The sequence below is a fragment of the Salvelinus sp. IW2-2015 genome, unplaced genomic scaffold (assembly GCF_002910315.2).
Source record: "Salvelinus sp. IW2-2015 unplaced genomic scaffold, ASM291031v2 Un_scaffold3306, whole genome shotgun sequence".
Lineage (NCBI taxonomy): Eukaryota > Metazoa > Chordata > Actinopteri > Salmoniformes > Salmonidae > Salvelinus > Salvelinus sp. IW2-2015.
Window position 1 is genome coordinate 37,234 of NW_019944590.1, and position 8,280 is coordinate 45,513.

General features: G+C 45.0%; 1 protein-coding gene across 1 annotated transcript in view; it reads left to right on the forward strand.

Moving 5' to 3' along the window:
* Positions 1-731: 731 nt before the first annotated feature.
* The window catches only part of LOC112075634 (phospholipase B1, membrane-associated-like), a 26,570-nt gene continuing 19,021 nt past the window's right edge, over positions 732-8,280 (forward strand). Inside the window, exons 1-7 of the mRNA XM_070440989.1 lie at positions 732-818; positions 988-1,046; positions 1,475-1,552; positions 1,730-1,788; positions 1,914-1,982; positions 7,671-7,714; positions 7,891-8,064. The gene's annotated coding sequence lies outside the window, so the exon portion shown is untranslated. The remainder of the gene's footprint in view (positions 819-987; positions 1,047-1,474; positions 1,553-1,729; positions 1,789-1,913; positions 1,983-7,670; positions 7,715-7,890; positions 8,065-8,280) is intronic.

Below are 8,280 nucleotides of genomic sequence, written 5' to 3' on the forward strand. Positions count from 1 at the left end.
AGAGGCGCAGGGCTAGTGTAGGAGGTAAGCCAGTAGAGTTTAGAGTGTAGAGGGTGGCGGTTAGGCCTAGGGGTTAGAGTGTAGAGGTGGCAGTAGCCTAGTGGTTAGACGTGAGAGCGGCAGTAGCCTAGTGGTGTAGAGCTGTAGAGGCGGCAGGAACGCCTAAGTGGTTAGAGTGTAGAGTCGGGCAGGGTAGCCTATTGGTTAGAGCGGAGGGTGTATGGAGGTGGAGGTGGTAGCTCTAGTGGTTAGAGTGTTGGACTAGTACAACGGAGGTTGCAAGATCCGAATCCCAGAGCTGAACAAAGGTACAAATCTTGTTGTTCTCCCCTGAACAAGGACAGTTAACCCACTGTCCCTAGGCATTCATTTAAAATAAGAATTTGTTCTAATTGACTGCCAGTTATAAAATAAATAAAAATACCTCAAAACGTGATGAAAAATATGAAATAGTTTCTGGTTTGGGTGAGGAAGTTTACAAATGGGAAATGTAAATGAATCATATTGAGTAACACATCCTAATGAGAAGCAGTCTGATCTATGCATTTGACTACAAATGTATTCATTTTATTTTCTAAGTGGCCTTCCACCATTAATGTAATCAGATATGGTGAGAACAGTCATGTCCGCTAACTTTTCTACAATAATCAAGACAGACTTTGCACATTATTAATATTTATACAGCTTGAGAAGGCTCACTCAAAGTCAAATGAATTCCAAATAACAGCTCATTTAAAAACACTGTCCACGTGAGGGACAAGATCCATGATGCTACAGCCCTGTTTTCAGCCTGTAACTAGCCTGCTTTTGTGTTCATGGTAAGTACAGGTTGTTTTCTAGAGAGACAGTTATATTTATTTAACACTTTAAGTTCCTGAATGACAAGCATCACCATTATTCAAAAGCCTCCATATAATGTTACATGCACTCCATACAACATTGCACACCAGTATGTATGTATGTTTACTTTCTAATAATTCTCTCAAGGCAACGAAAGGTGGCAGGAGTCCAACCAGCCTCAGAATGAAGTGAAGGAGAATCTGAAGGTACTGTAGATTACACCTAACCCTAACCCTAACCCCTAACCCCTAACCCTAACCCTAACCCTAACCCCTAACCCTAACCCCTAACCCTAAACCCTAACCCTAACCCCTAACCCTAACCCTAAACCCTAACCCTAACCCCTAACCCTAACCCCTAACCCCTAACCCTAACCCTAACCCTAACCCCTAACCCTAACCCTAACCCTACAACCCTAACCCTAAACCAACGCCTACCCTAACCCTAACCCCTAACCCTAACCTAACCCTAACCCTAACCCTAACCCTAACCCTAAAACCCTAACCTAACCCTAACCTAACCAACCCTAACCCCTACCCAACCCTAACCCCTAACCCTAACCCCTAACCCTCCACAAACATCACCTTAGCAACATCGCTAGTTCATACATGTTTATTATTGTCTTGGTGTCCAGGTGTTCCCTGCGACCACAATCACACCTGTCTTTCCACTGCCCAGACATGAGCCCCTCCCCACGGTTCCCACCCATCAGGTGAGGTCTCTCCTCCTGTTCCTTTCCTCTCCTTCTCACCTCAGGTGAGTCTAATTACAAAACGGGTCCTTAATTCAACTGAGAGAAAAACACACCGGAAAAAGTTGTTTCAGAAACACTGCAGCCAAACAGTCTTTGTGTATGTGTTCTTGTAATGCTGATGTCCTTTGATTCCAGTGGAGTTGGTGAAAGCTGCAGATATCAAAAGTCATAGCAGCTCTGGGGACTCTCTGACGGTGGTGAATTAACTGTCCACCATCACTAGCTATTCAGCTCAGTAAATATGTCACTTTCCTCCTTAACAAATGTGGTGAATAATGTCTTGGCCAATGTAGTGAATGACTGTGTGTCTCTGTTGCAGACACGCTATTGACTGCCAATGCTGCCACCATTCTGTCAGTCCCTTTGAATATCGGCATGTTTCATGGAGGTGATTTTTACTTCAACAATAAAGTTGAACTCAAATCAAATGTTTATTGTCACATGCGCTGAATACAACAGGTGGTAAAGACCTTACAGTATAATGCTTACTACAAGCCCTTAACCAACAATGCTTTAAGAAGTTAAAATGTAAGAAAAAATTAAAAAAAAAAATGCAGTAAAATATAAACAAGCTAGAGGCTATAGTACAGGGTATTACGGTACAATGTGGACGCTATATAAGGGTATTACGGTACCATTTGTGGAGGCTGACTAACAGGTATTATGGTACAATGTGGAGGCTATTAACAGGTAGTATGGTACAATGTGGAGCTATATACAGTATTAGGTACAATGTGGAGGCTATTATACAGGTATTATGGTACAAGTGTGGAGGCTAATAAAGGGTATTACGGTACAATGTGGAGGCTATTTATACAGGTATTACGGTACAATGTGGAGGCTATATACACGGTATTATGGTACAATGTGAGGTATATAACAGGATTAGGTACATGTGGAGGCTATATAAGGGTTGACAGGTCAAATGTGGAGCTATATACAGGGTACTTAGGTACCGAGTCAATGGGAGGCTATATACCAGGGTTACGACAGAGTCAACTGTGGAGGCTATAACAGGGTATTACGGCACAGAGTCAAGTGGAGGCTATATACAGGTATTACGTACAGAGTCAATGTGGAGGCTATATTACAGGGTATTACGGCACAGAGTCAATGTGGAGGCTTATACAGGTATTACGGTACAGAGCAATGTGGAGGCTATATACAGGGTATTTACGGACAGGTGTCAATGTGAGGCTATATACAGGGGGTGATGAGAGGGTACCAGTAACAAGTCAATGTCGGGGGGGGCGGTTAGTTGAGGTAAGTGCGTAATATTACATGTAGGTAGAGTAAATGGACTATGCATAGATACGTAAACAAGAGAGTAGCAGCAGGTAAAAGAGGGGTCTGGGTAGCCCTGTTGATTAGCTGTTCAAGCAGGGTCTGATGCTTGGGGGTAGAAGCTGTTAAGAAGCCTTTTTATTTCACTTTATAACCTGGTAGGGTCAGTGCGAGCAATTCATTCTAACAAACTGTGGACCTGTCAAAATAAAGCAAAGCAGTCGACACAAACAACAAAACACAGATACCCATGGGAAATAAAACAAACGTACCAGTCAAGAACACAATAGAAAAGAGTCGATATACAGTGTGTGCAAATAAGTAAGTTAAGAGGTTTAAGGCAATAAATCGGCCATAGTGGCCAAAACAATTACAATTAGCAATATTAACACCGACATAGATTTGCAGAAGATGATGTGCAAGTAGAAGATACTGGGTGCAAAGGAGCAAAAAAATAACAGTATGGGGATAGGTAGTTGGATGGCTATTTAAACAGATGGGCTATGTACAGGTGCAGTTATCTGTGAGTGCTCTTGACACTGGTGCTTAAAGCTAGGAAGGAGATATGGAGTGCTCCAGCTTCAGTATTCTCTTTCAATTCGTTCCAGTCATTGGCAGCGAGAAACCTGTAAGGAAAGCGGCCCAAAGGAGGGGAATTGGCGTTTGGTGATCAAAAAGTGAAATATACCTGCTGGAAGCGCATGCTACGGGTAGGTGCTGCCTATGTGACCAGTGAGCTGAGATAAGGCGGGGCTTACCTAGCAAAGGACTTATAAGAATGACTGGAGCCAGTGGGTTGGCGCGAATATGTTAGCGAAAGGCCAGCCAACGAGGAGCCATACAGGTCGCAGTGGAAGGGTGGTAGTATATGTTTATGGTGCTTAGTGACAAAACGAGATGGCAACTGTGATAGACTGCATCCAAGTTGCTGAGTAGGAGTGTTGGAGGCTATTTTGTTAATTACATCGCCGAAGTCAAGGATCGGTTTAGGATGGTCAGTTTTACCGAGGGTATGTTTGGCAGCAAATGAGTGAAGGAGGCTTTGTTGCAGAATAGGAAGCCAATTCCCCAAGATGTAATTTTGATTGGGAGATGCTTAATGTGTGTCGGAGGAGAGTTTAGTCTACCCAGACACCTAGATATTTGTAGTTTCCCAATTATTCTAAGTCAGAAACCGTCCAGAGTATGATGCTAGCGGCGCTAGTCAGAAATCGGTGAAGAGCATGCATTTATGTACTAGCATTTCAGAGCAGTGGAGGCCACGCGAAGAATGTTGTATGGAAGCTCAGAAAGTTGAATGAAGGGTGATTCTGCGTAAGGTGGATCAGAGGAATCACCAGCAGCAAAGAGCACATCATTGATAAAATACAGAGAAAAGAAGTCACAGCCCGAGATTTGAACCCGGTGGCACGCCCATAGAGGATGCCAGGAGGTCCATAAAACAGGCCCACCAAAATTTACACACTGAACTCAACTGAGAAGTAAGTTGGTAACCAGGCGAGCAGTTCATTCGAGAAACCAAGGCGATGGTCTGCCGATAAGAATGCGTGATTGACAGACCACAGTTGAAACCTTGCCAGGTCAAATGAAACGGCTGAAAGACACAGTATTGTCTTCATCAGGTTATGATATCGGTTGTAGGACCTTGAGCGTGGCTGAGGTGCACCCATGACCAGCTCGGAAAAAACCAGATTGCATAGTGGAGAAGTACGGTGGGATTCGAAATGTTCTCGGGTGAACTGTTTGTTAACTTGGCTTTCGAAACTTTAGAAAGCCAGGGTAGGATTAGATATAGTTCTGAAACAGTTTGGGTGTAGAGTGTGTCCCCCTTTGAAGAGGGGATGCTTGTGGCAGCTTCCAATCTAATGGAATCTCAGATGATACGATGAAGAGAGGTTGGACAGCTAGTAATAGGGGTTGCAACCATTTGCAGATAATTTAGAAAGAGAGGGTCTAGGCCAGCTGATTTGTTGGGATCCAGGATTTTGCAGCTTCTTCAGAAGATCAGCAGTCTGGATTTGGTGAAGGAGAGCGGGGGGGGGGGGGGCAAGATTCTGCGGGGGATGCAGAGCTGTTGCACGGGGCAGGGGTAGCCAGGTGAAAGGCATGGCCAGCGCGTAGAAAAAATCTTATTGAAAATTCTAATCGATTGTGGATATTATCAGTGGGTGGCAGTGTTTCCTAGCCTCAGTGCAGTGGGCAGCTGGAAGAGGTTGCCTCGTAATTCTCCATGAACTTTTACAGTTGTCCAGAACTTTTGAGAATTGTGCTACTAGATGCAAATTTCTGTTTGAAAGAAAGTAGCCTAGCTCTTCCTAACTGACTGTGTATATTGGTCTGCACTTCCCTGAAAAGTTGCATATCACGGGGCTATTCCCGATTGCTAATGGCAGTACGCCACAGGATGTTTTTGTGCTGGTCAAGGGCAGTCAAGTCTCTGGATGCTGAACCCAAAGCTTTATCTTTCTTAGTATCTAACATTTTTTAACGTGCATGCTTATTTAAGAGTGACGAAAAGCACTTTTAAAAGAACAAACCAGGGCATCCTCTACTGATGCGAGTGAGGTCAAGTATCCTTCCGGATACCCAGGCCAGGTCGATTAGAAAGGCCTGCTCACAGTGTGCGGCGGTGCCGTTTGACACGCAGGCCCATTACGGACGCGAGCAATGAGCATGATTGCTGAGATCCTGGTGAAACACAGCAGAGGTTTATTTATCGAGGCAAGTTGATCAGGATGATAGCTATGAGCGGTGCCCATGTTTACAGATTGGGGGTTCGTCACCTGGTAGTTTCTTGATGGATTGTCGTGAATTAGGCATCTAGCTTAGATTCAGGACGGCCGGGGGTGTTAAGCATATCCCAGTTTAGGTCACCCAACAGTACGAACTCTGAAGATCGATGGGGGGCAATCAATTCACATATGGTGTCAAGGGCACAGCTGGGGGCTGAGGGGGGTCTATAACAAGTGGCAACTGTGAGAGTCTTATTTCTGGAGAGATGGATTTTCAACAGCAGAAGCTCGAACTGTTTGGGCATAGACCTGGATAGTATGACAGAACTCTGCAGGCTATCTCTGCAGTAGATTGCAACTCTGCCCCCTTTGGCAGTTCTATCTTGATGCAAAATGTTGTAGTTGGTGATGGAAATTTCAGAATTTTTGGTGGTCTTCCTAAGCTAGGATTCAGACACGGCTAGGACATCAGGGTTGGCAGAGTGTGCTAAAGCAGTGAATAAAACAAATTTAGGGAGGAGGCTTCTGATAACATGTATGAAACCAAGGCTTTTACGGTTGCAGAAGTCAACAAATGAGAGCGCCTGGGGAATAGGTGTGGTGCTGGGGGCTACAGGGTCTGKGTTAACCTCTACATCACCAGAGGAACAGAGGAGGAGTAGGATGAGGGTACGACTAAMGGCTATAAGAACTGGTCTTCTAGTGCATTGGGAACAGAGAATGAAAGGGGCAGATTTCTGGGWGTGGTAGAATAGATTCAGGGCATAATATACAGACAAGGGTATGGTAGGRWGYGAGTACAGTKGRGGTAMACCTAGGYATTGAGTGACRATGAGAGCGGTTGCATCTCTGGAGACACMMGCTAAGCCAGGTGAGSTCTCGTGTGGGGTGTGTGACAAAAGAACTATCTAAGGCATGTTGAGCTGGACAAGGGGYTCTACAGTGAAATAAAACAACTACCCRAAAYAGCAGAAGASAAGGCATACTGACATTAGAGAGAGCCATGTGTAGCCGAGTGATCATAGGGTCCAATGAGCAGCAATAGGTGAGTCCRGTAGTCACTACTACGCTAGGCGAGCGGAAGTCACGGCATTCGGAAATCTAGCGGGCCGGGGCTARCAGATTGGTCTTCGGTGACATCGCAACGGAAAAGCCTGTTGAAACCACATCGGAAGATTATGTCGGCAGACCAGTCATGATGGATCGGYGGGGCTCCGTGTCGGTAATAAAGGGTCCAGGCCAATTGGCAAAAGAGGTATTGTAGCCCATGAATTAGCGGGTATACCTCTTCGGCTAGCCGGGAGATGGGCATAGCTCGAGGCTAGCTCAAGACTAACTGGTGCTTGCTTCAGGACAGGGGCGTTAGCCAGCGGTAGCCACGGTTGCAGCTAGCTAGCTGCGATGATCCGTTGTAATGGTCCAGAGGTTGCGGCAGGAATCCGGTGATGTGGTGGAGAAAAGCTGTCCGATATGCCCTGGGTTCCGCTGTGCAAACTGGCAGGTATTGACCGAGCTAAAGCTGGCTGGTCTCCAAGGTGAAGACCTCTAGCCGTGGNAGCTAGCTGCGATGATCCGTTGTAATGGTCCAGAGGTTGCGGCAGGAATCCGGTGATGTGGTGGAGAAAAGCTGTCCGATATGCCCTGGGTTCCGCTGTGCAAACTGGCAGGTATTGACCGAGCTAAAGCTGGCTGGTCTCCAAGGTGAAGACCTCTAGCCGTGGTTAACAGTGACAACTAGCTAGTAGCTAGTTASCTGGCTAGCTGCTGATGGAGGTTCCAGCTATAACGTATAAAAATAGCAGATCCGTACCACATTGGGTGAGGCAGGTTGCAGGAAAGTATATTTAGATCATAGGTGGAAAGTGAGATTAAAATATATACGAAAAAAACGATGAAACCGACTATTTACATGGGACAAGACGGAACAAGAAAAAACACACGTCCGACTGCTACGCCATCTTRGATCTTGAMCCTTGACCCTCTTTGTGTTAGGATTAGGGGTTCTGGTGAAGGGTAGGTATCGGTGTCAGTTCATTGTCCCTTTTCTTTGTGTTATACAGTATTGGAGGTTATGGAACTTATCAAGATGTCATCACACTTGCAAGTAAGTTGCAATATAAGTGTTACTGTTTTCATAACCAGAGATAAAATCAAATTAAATTAACACAACATACACGTTTAGAATTGCTCTTTGCTTATTTCTTGTTTTCAGTTTTAATTACCTAACAAGAGTTCAGTGTCAAGAGCCATCAGTAAGGTTCTGTTTCCCTGTGGTTCCAGACATCTTCAAGCTGTTTAACCCCGAGCTGCTGGGTCCGGCTCCACTGTGGACGCTCCATGGCTACCCTGCTAGCATCAATGAGACAGGATTCAACTTTGCTGTGACAGGACACAACTCTCTGTGAGGGACTGACTAGAACGCAACTCTCTGAGGGACTGACTAGAACATTCTATGTATTTACTGATGACAAAAAGGTTAACTGAGGCTGCGCTTAGAATATGGAATGGCTTGTGAAATTACAAGCAGTGTGTACTTTGGGTTCAAATGTTTGTTTATTAACTTTAATAACTATGATAACACTTTATTGCTGCCATTTATTACTGACGCAAAACCAATTAACCTCAAAGCTTTTTCAAGATAACGGTGTGTGTGTGTGTGTGTGTGTGTGT